General features: G+C 45.6%; 1 pseudogene; it reads right to left on the reverse strand.

Annotated features, from left to right (window-relative positions):
- Positions 1-5,775: 5,775 nt before the first annotated feature.
- Positions 5,776-6,793, reverse strand: LOC108521869 (glyceraldehyde-3-phosphate dehydrogenase pseudogene; annotated as a pseudogene).
- Positions 6,794-17,987: the final 11,194 nt, after the last annotated feature.

Genomic DNA, 17,987 nt, shown 5'->3' on the forward strand with positions numbered 1-17,987 from the left:
GTGAGTTCATCATCCCCGTTGCAATGTGGCTGTTTGCTGTTCTCCATGACACAGAAGCACACTGGATGGCAAGGCTTGGCTTGGCTTGGCTGAGTGGGGAAAAGCCACAGACTCAGGGGCTGAAGAGCTGGAATCACTTCCGCTCTACTGTTAGCCCTAGGACCTTGCTCAAACTTCTTCACTGCACTTTCTCCACAAGCAAAAATGGAAATAAATGTATCCCTCAAAGGGTGACAGTCCAGTGAGCTATCCTAGGCATTGAGTTTATAAGAATAAATCTCCAGCCAGGTGTAGTGGCTCATGCCTGTAATCCCAGCACTTTGGGAGGCCGGGGCAGGTGGATCACTTGACATCAGGAGTTCAAGACCGGCCTGGTCAACATGGCGAAACCGCGTCTCTATTAAAATTACAAACATTAGCCGGGCGTGGTGGTGGGCACCTGTAATCCCAGCTATTCCGGAGGCTGAGGCAGGAGACTTGCTTGAACCTGGGAGGCAGAGGTTGCATACAGTGAGCTGAGACCTCACCACTGCACTCCAGCCTGGGCAACAGAGCAAGACACTGTCTCAAAATAATAATAAATAATAATAATAATAATAATAATAATAATAATAATAATAGCTGGGTGCGGTGGCTCACATTTGTAAATCCCAGCACTTTGGGAGCCGAGGCAGATGGTCAGGAGATCGAACTCATCCTGGCTAACGACGGTGAAAACCCTGTCCCTACTTAAAAAAAAAAAAAAAAAAAAAAAAATTAGCCAGGTGTGGTGTCCGTGCGCCTGTAGTCCCAGACTCGAAGGCTGAGGCAGGAGTAATGGCGTGAACCCGGAGGTAGAGCTTACAGTGGCCAGATCGCAGCACTGTACTCCAAGCTGGGTGACAGAGCGAGACTCCATCTCAAAAAATATTATATATTCATAATAATAAATAAGTACTTCATTATTTTCCTAGCTCTGTCAAGGAAGCAGCCAATCAAGAAGTAATGATTCACACTAAATGGTTGGCACCTGTGATGAAAATGATGAGAATAGGTGGATTTGTAAGAGGGCTATTGGAATAGAGGAATAACTTAATTCATGGCAAAGGAAATATGTCTTTGAAGAAATAAGGTTTGAGATCCAAAGGAGAAGAGCAAGGGGCATCCTGCAATGTGTACGGAATGGATGTTGTAGGAAGGCTCTGGGTGGGACAACATGGGTGGCGGGTGGGGTTGAGGGAACAGCCAAGGTCTTAGCAGGGGACATGCGGGAAGGGAGGTGCAGAGCCCACATCACACAGGGCCTCCTGCTTCATGCTAAGGAATGTGCATTTTATTCCAAATGAGCTAGGAAGCTGTGGGAGGGTATTTAATACAGGCAAAAGTGTTTTAAAAATAGGTGGAAGTGTTTTGTAAGCTTGAAAGCACAAAGGAAAGTACTCTTATTTTCATATATGTATAACAACTTTCTGTTGGAGTTAAAACTATTACATTGGCAGAGTTCCCTCAGGGTAAACTTGCAGGAGCAGGATCCTGCGGGACTAGGTGTGCGAGGGCTTTGGGGCTGCCTCTCAAGCCACGGGCTGCTCAAAGGGAGTGGGCTGTCTAGAGCCCAGGCACCCAGGACCCCAGACAGTGGGAGTCCCAGGCAGATGCGGCTTCTCCTACGGCCCTTGTTTCCTCACTTTAGTGGGGCTGGAAGGGCAGAGGCACCCGGTGATCGGTGGATGAACACCCCACAGGGTCTTTGCGCTCCCAGGCCATTGCGCTGGTGTTGCTTCTGCCAGAGAAAACACCATCTCTTTTGGGGGTTTTCACTTGAATTCGATTTTTCTCTGACTTACCCAGACCATGCATTATTATCAGTTTGCAATCAGTTTGCAATTGTTCTTTTTATTTTTGTTTTAATGGTCTAATTAAGGCTGAACTTCCCCACTTGACTGGCAATTCTGAGTCGAGGGCCATGTTTGAATATGCTTACCTTTGCAGTCAAGCAGGACAGGCTGAATTATGCTACAACCACAAGCAACCTCCCAGTCCCAGTGACTTAATCAAAGTTTATTCCTTGCTCAAGCTTCATGTGTCCATCACGGGTGGGCTGGGGAGCTCTGCTCAGGGTATCAGTCAGGCACCCAGGCTGATGGACCTGCCTCCTTAGGCAGCTTCTCAATGTAGTGCTTCAGGGATCACTACAGGAAGGGTGGAGTGTTGAGACCAGCAATGAACTTCTTTGGAATGGAAGTGACACCTGCCACTCCTGCTCACAACTCCTTGGCTGGAACCAGTCACAAGGCCATGCCAAACGTCAAAGGCTGGTGGTAGTAAAGTCTTCCACACTTATGTATCTGGAACCCAGTACTGAAGGATGCAATGCATACTTTTGGAAGTGTTGTAAACCGATCTAAGACAATTTGACCATTCACCAACTACAAGTTTCTTTTGGTAAATATCAGGGGGGAGGTTGGGGAGGTGGGAACTGTGTATTTCTCCCTCCAGAGCTTCAATGCTGGATAGTAGAGTATAAGGAAAATGAGTCACAGATTGAATTTTGCTACCTGTACAACATTTGTTAGCAAATGGGTGGGGGGAGGGTTTCACTTAATAACAAGCAGACACAAATGGTTTTGAGTGCCCATAAAATAAGTGAAGTCCTAGCTGTCTGTCATGAGAAGTATTTTTCTGGAAAGGTTCACTCCACAGTGGATGCAGCATATTCTCATGGCAAATTTGACTGACCTTATAGTACAACCAGGTGGCAGAGTCCAGGCTGGAAATGCACCAGACAGAGAGGACCTCAGTGCCTGGACAGTCTGCCTGCCCCACCTCAGTTCTTGAGTAACACTCATTTCACCAAAGAAAAATGGTCTCCAACATTCTTTATTCTAGATAACCAACTGAATATTTGAAGACCCTGTGGACATGGATTCCTTATAAAAGTCCTTTGAATTTTAACTTCTGGGTGTAGATAAAATTAATTCACATATAATGGATAGACAAAATATGGCATATACATATAATGGAATACTATACAGGAATATAAAGGAATGAATCACAGATACAAGCAACCACATGGATGAACCTCGAAAACAACACTCTTCAGTGAAAGAGGCCAGACGTAAGAGACCACTCCATTCAGATGGGATGTCCAGAAAAATTAAATCTATAGAGATAGAAAGAAAATTAGCATTACCTGGGATGGGGGTGAGGGATTATAGTGAATATGCATGAGGGATATTATTGGGGTGATGAAAATGGTCCCAAATTGATTTACTGTGATGGTATGCAACTTTGTAGATTTACTAAAATGTCATTGAATTGTGCACTTGAAATGAGTGAATGATGTGTAAAATGTGCCTCAATACAGTTATTTATAAAATAAAAATTAACACATCTATATGCATCACACTACTTATAAGGCATTTAAAAATAACTTATAGACAAACAAACACAAATAAATAGTTTCTTTCCCAAGGAGGTTTAAACACTTTCGTCTACCTTTTGTGCTTTTTCTTTTGAGATAGGGTCTCAAACTCCTCAAGCCATCTCCCCAACTTGGACTCCCAAAGTGCTGGGATTACAGGTGTGAGCCACTGCGTCCAACCTTCTATTTGAGCTTTTAAAATAATAAATTTATTCAATCACGATACCAGAGAAGCTTGGGATTTTCCTCAAAAGACATCTAGACAAATCCCACTAGAAAATACAACTTGTAGGCGGGATTTTACATGTGTTACCTTCCCCTATCTACACATATACAACAGGGAAGGGGCTTAGGAAGAAAAAAAAAAAAAAGAAAGCTGTAGAAGGCCTTGGATTTAAAGTTTGAAGTCAGTTCTTGAGCCCTGGTTCCTTCAACTGCAAAATGGGGATAATACAGGCTCTTTGTGGGGCATCAGCAGCTGGGCTCATGGCAAGCGGTGTTATTGCCCAGGCTTTCTGCAGAGAGGTGTTGGTGATCTCTTATGATGGAGTCAGATCCTCAGGAGACCCTCTGGGATGCACTGAGGGGATACAGAGGCGCTCCTCAAACTGGAGATCATGCTCAATGCAGATTCCAGTTGAGGACCTCTTGGAGATGCCAGTGCTGTCAGGCCGTGCCCCTACTTTGAGTTGCAAGGAGAAATAGCAATCTTCATCCAGGAGGACTTTAAACTTCCTGTCATTCTCAACTTCTCAACCACATCTGCTGATGTTCAGAACTGCTTGGGAAGCACAGACGCCTGGCTTTGCCAATAGGCCTACTGAATTAGTATTTCCCGGGGGGGCCCATGGAATCTGAGATTTCTCAAAGCTTCTTTGGGGCTGGGAGACACTGGTTAAGAGAATCCCGTAGAGACTAAAGAAAGACCTAAGATTTGGAGAGGTCTTTCGAGTCCCCTCTTTGAGTCCCTTCTCTGCCACTGTGTGGCCTCGGAGAGAATATTTTCCCTCTCTGGGACTCAGTTTCCCCATCTTGACAAGATGGGGTGGAAGAGATGTCCGCCACCTATCTCCTGTCCAGTACTTCCATTCTGAGACTCTGTGAGCCCCGGCTTTCCTGGCCTGCTCCCCATTTCCAATTGGCCGTGGCATTTTTGTGACTCAGGGGGGCAGGCCCAGCAGCCAGGAGGTGGGGAGCTGAGGGCGGGGAGCCAGGTTTTCCGCCCCACTGCCACTGGAGCCGGGCGCCCCGCTCAGGCTATTGTACTCACGGGAGGTCTTAGCTGGCAAGGCCGCCAGCCTGACTGCTCAGGCGCCAGGGCTGTTTCATTATTTCATCAAAGTTCATTATGCTGGGGAGGAGACCAGTAATAAAACATGATTACAAGTGTCTCCAATGAGCACTTAAAGACATAATTCGGGGTGTACATTCTGCTGCATCCCTGCTTGTGGTCACATAACGCTAGGAGATTTGCACCTCTGATATATGCCAGTCTTCGTGTTAATTGAAGTGAAAAAAAAAAAAAAAAAAACACCCAGAGAACTTGATTCAATTTGTCTCTGGACTGAGTTTGTTGTTTTATATGGAGGAATGATTTGCCAGTTTTGAAAACACACAGTTAATTATGTGTGCAAAAGGCAGGTACAGTGACACAGGAGACACCGAGGGACTGAATGGCAGCCAAGCATATCAGATATCAATGGCAAAGCACTTGGGGAGAAACGGCTTTTCTTTCTTTCTCTCTCTCTCGTCTCTCTCTCTCATCCGCTCCTCCCTCTCCCTCTCCTCGCCTCCCTCTCTCTCCTCTCTCTCTCTCCTCTTCTCCTCTTTCCTTTCTTATTCTTTCTTTCTTTCTTTCTTTCTCTTTCTTTCTTTCCTTCTTTCTTTCTTTCTTTTCTCTGTCCCCTCCCCATCCCACCTCTCATCTTTATGAAACAGTAGCTGGTGATCAATGCCGGGAAGGTCAGAGACGGTACTTTACATGCCAGAGCTAACACAAAAGGGTCTTCTGCCCTGTCCCAGGTCATTCATCTGAAGGGATTGCCAGGGTGCTGGGGCAGTGTTGTCCTCTCATCCTCTGAGGATAAAGCTTTGATTGACACTGACTAGTGAATTTGAGTCCAGTTGCTCAGGATGTAGATTGGAGACCTGTGGATTGTTTTTTGTTTGTTTGTTTGTTTGTTTTGTTTTGGGTTTTTTTTGACTGAGTACAGGAGACTTTACTGATGGTACACGACAAGATGGGGCACCCTAGGCCCCTCCCTCTTCAGGGGGTCTGCGTGGAAACTGTGAGGAGGGGAGATTCTGACTGTGGTGGGGACTGAGTGTGGCAGGGACTCCCCAACAGTGAGAGTCTCTCTCTTCCTCTCGTGGTCTCACTGGGGCTGGTGGTCAGGGGGTCTTAACTCCTTGGAGGCCATGTGGGCCATGAAGTTCACCACCCTGTTGCTGTAGCCAAATGCATTGTCATACCAGGAAATGAGCTTGACAAAGTGGCCGTTGAGGGCAAAACCAGCCCCAGCATCAAAGGTGGAAGAGTGGGGGTTACTGCTGAAGTCGGAGGAGACAACCTGGTGCTCAGTGTAGCCCAGGATGCCCTTGAGGGGGCACTCCGACACCCGCTTTGCCACCTTCTTGATGTCATTGTATGTGGCAGGCTCCAGACGGCAGGTCAGGTCCATGACCAACACATTAGCAGTGGGGACATGGAATCCCATGCAGGTGAACGTCCCATTCAGCTCAGGGATGACCTTGCCCACAGCCTTGGCAATGCCAGCAGAGGCAGGGATGATGTTCTGGACAGCCCCACGGCCATTACGCCGTGGGGGCCATCTACAATCTTCTGGGTGGCAGTGATAGCGTGGACTGTGGTCATGAGTCCTTCCATGATACCAAAGTTGTCATGGATGACCTTGGCCAGGGGCGCTAAGCAGTTGGTGGTGCAGGAGGCATTGCTGACGATCTTGAGGCTGTTGTCATACGTCTTATGGTTCACTTCCATCACAAACTTGGGGGCGTTAGCAGAGGGGGCAGAGATGATGACCCTTTTGGCTCCTCCCCGCAAGTGAGCTCCAACCTTCTCCATGGTGGTGAAGACACCAATGGACTCCACAATGTACTGAGTGCCAGCATTGCTCCATTTGATTTTGGAGGGATCTCGCTCCTGGAAGATGGTGATGGGATGTCCACTGATGACAAGCTTCCCGTTCTCAGTTTTGACGGTGCCATGGAATGGAATCATGGGTGGAATCATACTGGATTGCCATGGGTGGAATCATACTGGAACATGTAGACCATGTAGTTGAGGTCAATGAAGGGGTCACTGATGGTGACAATATCCACTTTACCAGAGTTAAAAGCATCCTTGGTGACCAGGTGTTCAATACGACCAGATCCATTGTCTCTGGCCTTCGCCTTCACCATGGTGTCTCAGGGATGTGGCTGGCGATGCATGAAATGTGGCTGTCTGTTGAACAGGAGGAGCAGAGTGCTCCTGTGGATTGTTCTTGTGGGTGTATATTGCATAGAATTTTCCTGAGCTGTGGCTGTGTGAGCCCAGACAAGCCACATCCCTTTCTGGGTCTCAGTGCTGCATCTAAGATCACACCCAGGCTCCAGCCCCGGACAGCATGGCCCAGGTGAGGGGCTGAGGCTGAGTATCAGCCCTGGCTTCAGCCCTGACTCCCCCAGTGCCCAGAGGTCAGGTCCTTCCCCTCTGTGGGTCATGGAAAATGCCCACACTTACTACATTTTTCATGAAACAGAAAGGTTGGGCTAGACAGTGCCACCCAAATTTGCCTAATTTTAAGACTTATATGAGAAACTTGTTAAAACTGATTTTCCAGCATTACACCAAGAATGGCAGGTTAAAATCTCCTGGGAGAGGCCATGGAATTAGCACTCAATAAATCTTCCAGGTGATCCATGGCAGTCTTAACAATCTTTTAGATGTGAGACATTCATATCGTAGATCTTTGACAGAGTATACATGGGTAATAATAAAGCATTTCCATCCACTTTGCCCCCATGCCCCCAGCCTCTTGGTTCCCATCCCTAATCACAAAATTAGTGACTCTCTGTGTGTGTACTTGTGTGTGTGTGTGTATTCTTCCAGCAAAATCTGTGATACACAGGCCAGTATGTGTATATGTATATATTTTTTATCCCCTTCTCTTTTTTATGTAGATAATACCTACTATGCATGCTGTTCTGTGTTTTGCCTTTTCTTTCATTCAGTACATCTTGGAGATATTTTCATATCAGTTAATAAAGGCAGTGATGGGCTAGAGTCAACAGAGATGAATCTTTTCTCAAGTCCAAGTTCAGTGACCTCATGTTGGTTGCTTGAAGTTGAGTATGGTGGAAGTATTAAAACCACAAGCAAATGCTGCAGTCAGAGTTAACCCCAATCCAGCCTCTCCAATCAGAGAACTGGATGTTAAACATTTACCAGCACTCCACTACATATAGTACTCTCTTTTTTATTTTATTGTATTCTATTTCATTTCATTTCATTTCATTTCATTTCATTTCATTTCATTTCATTTCATGTTTGTGGCAAGAATACAAGAATACAAGAGATTTACCCTCTTCACATTTTTTTAGTGGCTGTGTAGTAATCTATTGTATAGATGAACAATAGTTTATTTAATCAACCCCCTGTTGATGGACATTTAGGTTGTTTCTGATCCTCTGCCAATGCAAACAATGCTGAAAGAAGCAGTTTTGTACCTACATCACTTCACATGTGTACATGATTAAGAAACATTCCTAGAAGTGGCCTGACTGGGTCAAAAGCCTGTGCCTTTGTTGTTTTGAGTGGTATTGCCACATTGCCTCTGAGAGGCGGGAACCATGCCCATTCCACAGCAACAGATGAGATGCACCGCTGCTCTCACACCCTCCATGTTATCAACTTTTAGCTATCTCCACCAAGCTAATGTGCATTTCCTCATGACGATGAGGCTGAGCATTTTTTCACATATTTAAGAGCAATTTGTAATCCGTTTTCTGTGTGACTCAGTGATTCTTTTGATTAGGAAAGTTTGGAAAAGTCAGACTAACCTAATCTTGTTTTTTTCCCCCTTACAAATGGGAACCCTAAGGCCTTGACAGGCATAAGGAGTTAATCAAGACCTCCCTGTCCCATGAGTGATGGCAGAGAAAGGATTAAAACTGGGAGTTGTGGCTCCTTAAAATCAAACGGGGTGCTAGGTAAGCAAGTCAACAATCCAGTGAATCTGTAGTTAAATATTCTGTCAAGTGTTACAAAATGAACTACAGTGGTGGCCCACAGGCTAGATGTGGCCTGCAGACATTGTTTATTTTAGCTTCATAGTGTTTTTTTTTTTTTAATTTTAATTTAAAATAGTTGACAAATTTAAAAACAAGAAGATTTGACTTTTTTTTTTTTTTTTTTTTGAGACAGGGTCTTGCTGTCTTGCCCAGCCTGGAGTGCAGTGGTATGATCTCGGCTCACTGCAACCTCCACCTCCCAGGCTCAAGCAGTCCTTCCAGCTCAGACTCCCAAGTAGCTGGGATCACAGGTGCACACACCACTATGTCTGGATAATTTTTGGTATTTTTAGTAGAGACAGGGTTTTGCCATGTTTGGTCCCAAACTCCTGAGTTCAAGCAATCCACCCGTCTCAGCCTCCCAAAGTGCTGGGATTACAGGCATGAGCCACGATGCCTGGCCCATAAACTATCTTTACTTCTGGTTTCTCTTGTGGGAAAAATAAACAGAAGAAGATGTAGCACTACTGGACTGAATACTCCAGCGGCAGCAGCCATCTGGGTGTGGGTGGCAGCTGCTTCCCTGGACAGACACACAAGCTCTGGTTCACTGCACTTCTCACCACTCTGTAGCGGCTTTCACTAAGCTGTGCCGCCACCACTTGTCCTCTGTCATGAGGTATCACACTTGTGTTATAACTAAGAGGGAAATGAAATATTTCTTGTATCTACTGCCTATCAAAAGAGGACGACAAAACCTAGACCCAGACAGTTGTATCCTTAAAGACAAATCTCAGGGGCATTTTTTTAAGCAAAGAGCATTCCTGTGTGTTTAACATGTAGAAATGAATGAATGAAGCAAGCATCTATATAGATGACAACTTATAGAATATGAAATTCACTATAGTAAGAACCCATCAGCTTCCATCATTAATATTGTCTGCCTAATCTGAAGTATTTGGTTTTGGGGAATTTTCATACTCTGGTCTCAAAAACCAGCAAGGGTCTTTCACGGAGGTGACTCTAGAATTTCTTTCTAGGAGGGTTTTAGAAATGAGCAGCTGAATGGGAGTAGGGGTTGGAGGAATTGTCTTATACTTATTATGTATGCATGCTGATTTTACCTGGATTTTCTTTTTATCAAGGATGGCTTGGGGAAGATGTTGGAGATGGGGAGGGGGAATACCTTAAGGCTCCTGAGGCACCTCATCATTTTTTTTGTGTCTCCATCTCTGATACCTGTGAACCTGTCTTTGGCCAGTATCTTGCACAGAGAAATGTCCATGGACTTGAGACATCAGAAGCTGCTGTCCCAATAGCCCAGAGTGTGGTTCAGATGCTCCCTGGTCTCTCTGGCCTTGCTCTGAGCTCCCTGGTGACATGTGGGAACACCGCTCATCTCCCGTCCCCAGCCGGGATGAGGCTTAACACCATAGGGCTCAGCCAGGCCTCCCAGGGCTGAGCATGGGCATGATGGTGGTGAGCCAGCATCTGGGACCCTTCTTCCACACATAGAAAATGTTCAGTGGCTCAAAGGGCAACGAGAGGATGCTGCGTCCGGGTGGGCTGGGTTAAAGCATGTGCTTGGGGCAAATAAGTGGTACCACTCAAAACATTTGAATCAAACCTGCATGACTAAAAGAAGGCGCTGAAAAAAGCCAAGAAGATTAGAAATGTCTGTTGAGGGAAATTGTAGAAATTCTTATATTCTGAAGGGAGGAGAGCCCCGCTCAGAGGCCTCCCATGGCTCACACATGACTTGATGGTCATTCAGCTAGATTTCCAGTGGATGTCCGGGTGGGGGTGCAGAGCTGCCTTCCCTCCTTGCTCAAGGATCCCCCAGCACCCCCCCCCACACTGGCTGATTGCATCACACTCTCTGTAACCTGTGTTCTCTCTCCAGGTAGCCCAGCAGTGGGGGCATTTAGAGAAGGGCAGGATGCCTCTGCTTATGCTAGGCAGGCCAAGGGAGCTCCGGGTGGGAGTGGGATGGAGCAGGAAGGGCCATGAAGGAACTTCTGGGGGAGGCAAATGTTCTATATCACGGAAGGGTCTGGGCTTAGCAGTGTTTGCATTCATCAACACTCATAGGATGGTAACACTTAAGATTGTGCAATTCACTATGTATAAACTCATCTCAAGAAAAGAAACTAAGCAAATGTTGAGCTCTGATGAATGACACAGATGGACACATGCATGCGGAAGTGTTGAGAGGCAAAGTATACTGGTGTTAATGACTTTGAAATGCATCAAAAAGAACATGAGTGAATGGAGAGATGGAAAGATAAGCAGGTAAGTAATAAGACAAGTAGAGTAAAATGTTAATGGTAGAATCTAGGTATTTAGTGTTCACTGTACAATTCTTTCAACTTTTCTGTATGCTCAACATTTTTCATAATGCTGGGGAGAACTGTGAATTAGGAGTCTAGTGCTAAGACAATAGGAAGTAGTGGGGACTGCAGTGAACTCGGGGGCAAAGGTCTCTCCTACTTGGCTCTAATTGTTATTGGCGTGTGATTACAGGTTTTGTGTTGCCAGATATTCTCATTTTTATATGACGTCTTCTGATGTTTAAATGTCAAGAATCAATTTATGCCAATGACCAAGAGAAATATTTGCAGGGGGACTCCAGTGTGTTACTTCTGCCACAAAGCAAAGCTAATTTGGAGCACATGTTTTGTGATCAGACTGTCTTCTGGTCCTGGCACCAACTCCCTCCGGCAGTGAGGCCTTGGGCAGGCATCTCACCTCTTGGTGCCTCTTTTTTCATCTGTAAAATGGAGCTAAAAATGGAGCCTATATCAGTAGACTAAAGTGAACCTTAAATGTGGTAATACTAGCTTAGCACAGTGTCTGGCATACAATAGGCATTTAATGTAACTGTTGTTGCATCATTGGTTATTGGTTTTCTGGAAATATACACCAGGAGATTTCTTCATGACCCTTCCCAGTCTATCCCACCCCCAGCTCCCTGCTTCACTTTTTAATGTTACCAACCTACAGTCATTTGGTTTTGGGGGTCATGGCATATGGCAAAGAAAGGAAAGGCAGAGAGAGGAAACAGTCTCACTACTGGATAGAGGCAAAGGAACCCAGGTCAATTTTCCTTGCCTCATGGACCAACTCTTCCCAACGGGAGCCAGTTTCTGGCCCTCCGGATGCATTCTGCACTGCTCCCTGATACCCGAGGACACCATCAAACGCCTTTCACAGCATGCCTTTGCTTGTGCTTCACCTTTTATCTGGGATGCTCCTCCACCTGCCAACTCCTACTCCTTTCTAGAGTTAATTTGAACGACGTTCTGGCAAGGTGAGCAAATGGTAAACCTGGCCTGCAAGCAACATGTAATCAATGTTTCTCAGTTAATGAGGTAATGGATGATCAGATGAAGCTTTTTTTTTTTTTCTGTCTTGGCACCTAACTCAGTGTTTGGCACATAGTAGGTAGATGATAAATGAGTGTTAGGTAGATATACACTTGTAATCTCTGTGACCTGTGACAGATTGATTACACTGGAAACATGTATTTGCTTTCTTTGTTATCAAATTCTTGATTCCTAGAATCATATAAAGATGTAGAATTGAACACAAGTCAAAAGATCTGACTCTAAGGTTTGACTTTTCCCTGCTATGTGTGATCTTGGGCCAGCCACCTAATCTCTCCAAGCTCTTGGTTTTCCTTTTCTGCAAATTAGAGACAAATTCTAAGTGAAGTAACTCAAGAATAGAAAACCAAACATCATATGTTCTCATTCATAAATGGGAACTAAGCTATGAGGATGCAAAGGCTTAAGAATAACACAGTGGACTCTGGGGACTCAGGGGGAAAGGGTGGGAAGGGGGTGAGGGATAAAAGACCACAAATAAGGTGCAGTGTATACTGCCTGGGTGATGGGTACACCAAAATTTCACGTATCACCACTAAAGAACTTACGCATGTAACCAATACCACCGATTCCCCAATAACCCATGGAAATAAAAAATAAAATAAAAGGGGGAAAAATAAGACCTCAAGGAATTGCAATAACCAGCAAAAGAACATAGGCAAGGAGTGGAAAAGCTGATAAAGTCACTTGCCCAAGATCTCTTTTTCCCTCCAGAAAACATAACATTCAAGGTGGTACCGCTTTATCATAGCAGCGACTTGAGTCTCAGTTGTATGAACTTAAAACTGGAATAAAATGATGTGGATTTGAAGCCTGGCTCAGCTGTGAGCCCTGGGTCCCTTAACTTTCATAAGCTTCAACTTCCTTATTAGCAAATGAGGCATAATAGTTATTTTTTTATAGAGGTCACACAAATTAGATAAGATAATGTGTCTGAAAGCACAGTGTGAACTGAACAGGAGTGTGTAGCTCTAAGGTGTTATTACGGTAGTGATGAGCTCCCCTTCATTGCCCCGCCTTAGGTCCAGCCACCATTGTTCTTTTTTTTTTTTTTGACACAGTCTCGCTCTGTCACCCAGGCTGGAGTGCAATGGCATGATCTCGGCTCACTGCAACCTCTGCCTCCCGGGTTCAAGTGATTCTCCTGCCTCAGCTTCCTGAGTAGCTGGGATTATAGGCACCCACCACCAAGCCCAACTAATTTTTGTACTTTTAGTAGAGATGGGGTTTTACCATGTTGGTCAGGTTGGTCTCGAACTCCTGACCTCAGATGATCTACCTGCCTTGGCCTGCCAAGGTGCTGGGGTTACAGGCATGAGCCACCGCGCCCAGCCACCATTGTTCTTATCTGGATTCTTGCAACAGCCTCTTTCTGTTCTTTTTCTACTTCCACTTTTGTCCCTTTCCAATTCAATTTCTCCATTTCAGTCAAAAGGGTCTAATCACATCACCTTCTTCAGGAGCCTCTGTGGCCTTCTGGAAAGGCTATTCTATCTGGACCTGCCTTCCTTGCCCGCCTGGCCCTTACTGACCCCCTCTGCACCCCTGCTTCCCTCTTGCTGTGAGAGGCCTGGCCTCAGTTGCTTTAGACCTTGTGCATGTGCTTCTGTTTGCCTCCAACACTCCCCCCTCCCTCCCTCAGGACAAGGACTGCGTCCTGTGACTGTATCCCCCAGAGCCTAGCACTGGGCCTGGCAGGTAGTAAACACAAAGCAACGTTCATTCAGTGAATGAACGAAATCCTTAAGGAGCATTCACATGATGGCAGGCTCAGGGCTCAGGGCATTAAGATGCATTATCTCATGCATAGATATTTCTACTGTTATAATAACTTTATTACAACATTACAGTAAGTAATACATAAATAAATAATTTTTGGCCCTAAAGGGAACAAGACCTCTTGCATTTCATTTTGTAGAAAGTCTACATGTCCGTAATACTTTCCTTGTTGCTGGAGAAAATTTTATGATTTTTAAAAATAGTTTGTTGCCTTTTTATGACCATAAGCATGAATACATCCATGGTCCTTCATTTTCCCCTTGGCGAGAAGAGATGGGCTGTGCCTCAGATCTAATGTACCTCTGTCCATCCAATACCATAATCCCACCAGCAAGCTACCGGGAACCCATAAAAACTTCACATAAGGGGAAAGCCTCAGAACCCTGTTGATTGATTCAGTGGAGGTGGCTTCCAATTTCACTGCTTCTCACAGCCAGGTGACTTCTAAGACTCCTTGTACCTGGATGACTTCCAGGTTTGTCATGTGAGTGTTTTAGTAGGTCAATGAGATCATTTTAAAAACTTTCTTCCTATTCTTTCCATGATCATCCCACAGCACCCCACTCTGACACAAGCCCATCTAACACCTTGGGGGAGGAAGACTTGGTATCGGTGAACTTAAAGCAACATTAGACTTGCACATGAATCCCAGTGCCACTATTTACTGCCTGTGTGAACTTGAGCAAGTGATTTTATCTCTCTGTGCCTCACTTCCCTCACCTATAAAACAGAACAAATTTTTAACCTTGGGGGTGCTGTGAAAGTTGGGTGCATCAAAGGTGCCAAGTATCTAACATCACCCCAGAGGCAGATATCAGGTATCAGGCACCAGGTACTGGTACCAGGGACATGTGCTCAGGTGCTTTCATGCACCTCATGACTTCTGGCAAGGAGAGGGAGAGGGTTTTGCCCAAGGGCCAACTTTGATGGGGTGACGAGTCTATGTTCTGTCAAGTTTTCTGGGACCACATTTGGTCTCATGAGGAAGAAGGACAGCAATCTCTCTGCCAAGGTGGACGGGAGGATGAGCAGTGGTTGCTGAGTCCACACCGGCCCTGAGTTTTCAAAAGGAGACCCTTTAAACACCTTCAGAGAAAGCATTTCTTCCCCCCGTTTAAATTCCCTCCAAAGCCTGGGAGGAATGAGGGCCACCGCTTAGGAAAATGAACGTTCCTTAATCAAGGTCAGAGGTTCAAAGCAGGGAAAGTGGTGGGTCAGAGAGACTGGACACCAATAGAGCCCGAGGCATCACCGTTAGGGGCAGCGTGGAAGCTGACTGAGCCCAGATGAACGCATCTGCTGGCTGAGGCAAGTGCCTGGTGCATGGTGGAGGTGGCTTTGCATGAGTCTTACAGGTGCTGCCTCCATGGTCACTGTGTCCCACCTGGTGCAGAGCGGGGCCAGGGAGGGTCTGTTGCTTGGTGGGCCCTCTTGGAGATGAGGAGGTAAGGAACACTTTGAAGCAGGGTGAAGACATTGAGTAAAACTAAACATCGATGACAATTTTCTTTCCATCTTGAGTTGAGCAAATTCTTGGGAGCTTTTTTGACTACTATTTTCCTGTGAGATTATGAACTACAAATTCAGAGGAATGGAAGTGAAATGTCTCTGATTCATTTACAGTTGGGTCAGCAAAATGGGCATTGGTCGGGAAGAGACCGCCCAGGAAGTTATGTAAGCTTCCTCCTGGAACTGGGAATCCTCATTCCAGCCAAGCTTAACAAAATCAGCAGGGGGCCGCACTTCAATTCTAAAGATAGAGCGGGAATGGGGTTGGGGATTCCCATCCCTCCCCATCATTTTCTGGTCTTAATTACACAAATCCCACTCCTACCTCCCTGCACTCCGGAAACAAATTCTAATTCACAGTAACCGAAGGAAGACCACAATCTATATTCCAATGTGCCTTATCTCAGTAATTTCAGAAGAGAAGTGAAAAAAAAAATGAGATTCAGAACAACTATTTGTCTAGTAAACAGCAGCCACCACCCCCTTCATTTCCTGCAAAGAAAGCTCTGTTGCAGCTAATCCATGCTGGCTCCACTCAGAACACATTATCATTTTTATCGGCCTCATAAATCGCCTTTCTAGATTACACAAAAATATACATTGCCCCACTGTAATTATTCCAGACCCCCCTTCTCCCTTTTCATTTTGATCCCAGGTAAACCCAGTCATTACCCACATCAGTGTGGCTTCCCAAAACGTCAAGATTAAAACGGACCAGGGAGACTTACGAAAGACTGAGTCAGCCGAGCAATTTGAACCAATAAATATCAAAGTCGTGTCTAAGCAGAGAACAATTCATTTGATACCACATCTGTCAACAGGATGGTGGAGGATTTTCCTTCCTGGGCCATGCCCTAATGGCCCAACTTGCCTTCTTCCTGGTGCTGTAGAGAAGCGGGGTTTGGTCTTACTGGAGGATGGTGCCCCGTGCCCAGGACAGGACTTGGTGCCCAGACCAGGGGGGTTTAGAGGTTGAGCTGCCTGCCCTCCAGCTGCTATCAAAATGCCCTGCTCCAATGCCTCAGCTGGGCAAGCGCACTCTGCAATTAGCAATTCTTTTTTATTGGTTGATGTGGGCTTCTGGCCAAGAGGAGTTGGGATTGAATCAATATTCCCTTTATTATGTCATCGCAGGCAAATGAATTATGAAAACAAAAGCTCAATATGAAGCTGCCAATGCTAATTACTGGGTAGGATGCAGAGTCACAATAAACAAAGGGTACTCTGTCCGGGTGGGAGGAGTGAGAGCTGCCTCCTGGCTAGGTCTGGGGACTTCAAGGCCCATCCTCCCTTGTCCCCCTCAAGGCCTAGTCTCCCAGAGGGAAGTTGGAAAGGATCTAGCTTGGTCCCCATGGGTCTAAAAATCTTGGAATGCCAGTATTTAAACCTACACAACCCAATTTAAAGAAGCATTTATTGAGCACCTACTGGATACCAGGCATTGCATTTTCCACATACTGCCACCGTCATTATTTATTGCTGTCTCCAGAGTCTGGTGGTAAAGACGGTAAGAGGGTATCGCTTTAGGAACAGACACACCTGTCTTTGGATCTCAGCTCAGATGGTATTTATTATGGAAACTTGGCCTCTCTGAGCCTCAGTTTTCTCATCTATAAAATGAAAATAATAATATGCATGTCACAGAGCCCCAGGAGAATTAACTGAGAAAATATGTGCCAAATGGTTGGCACAAAGTAGTCAATAAATGTTAGTCATTCTTCCTGTCCTCCTCTTCCTCTTCCTTCTCATCTTCCTCCTTTTCCTTATCCAACTTCTTCTCCTCCTTCTTCGTCGTCGTATAATCATCATCATCACTCAGTGAGCTTCCCTAGTACCCAGAGCTGGGCTCACTTACACATTGTTAACTGATTTTATGAATGAGTGAATGAGAGGAAAGAAGAAAGGAGATCAGGATTGGCAATGTGGAGGTGATACAAGATAATTCACATCAGAGTCTTGGACCCCAGAGCTGACAGCTTAATGAGGGGACAGACATATGTCAAGTTAACTATCACAGAATGTGAGGAAAGGACATACCATGTTGTAATGGTGAACACCCACCTCTGTTCACCTCCCTGCTCTGCCTTTGAGAACCACGTTGGAAGAATCAAACATGTCCTTTGTGAGAACGTTCTTGCTTTTTGCTTGAGTGGAGGAATAAAGTGGCATCTGCAAGCCCAATTGTGTTCGTCCCATCAAGTCACGGGTGGTTAACAGGCGGGCTGGTAAGGGGCACATGTGGTGGGGGAGGGTGGAATGGGGTAGGAATAGACAGCCTCCAGCCTCCAAAGCCCATGCTCTTTTTGTGTCTCCCCAGAAGCCTCTGGTGTTCATTCCCATGCTTGGCACTGCCCTGGGTCCAGCAACGAGTGCCCGATCAGTCTTTGCTAAATGAAGAAGAGTAGTGGTAATAACCAATTTTTATGGATGAGTAACAGCTTTCAAATAATCTCCCTTTCACAGTGTCACAGGAAGCCTTGTTGTGGGAATTATTACATTATCACCCCAGGTTTTAAGGAAAAACTGAAGGCTCTATGAGGGGAAGTGAAGAGACAGTTTTCATACAACTACTCTAGGCCACTCACTAGGTCTAGAGCCTTTCCCATCACTCCAGGCCTTCTGGAATAAAAAACGGAGCCAGCCCTCTACCTTCTGCTTATGGGATGACTCCAGACATG

The sequence above is a fragment of the Rhinopithecus bieti genome, unplaced genomic scaffold, assembly GCF_001698545.2.
Source record: "Rhinopithecus bieti isolate Rb0 unplaced genomic scaffold, ASM169854v2 scaffold_61461, whole genome shotgun sequence".
Lineage (NCBI taxonomy): Eukaryota > Metazoa > Chordata > Mammalia > Primates > Cercopithecidae > Rhinopithecus > Rhinopithecus bieti.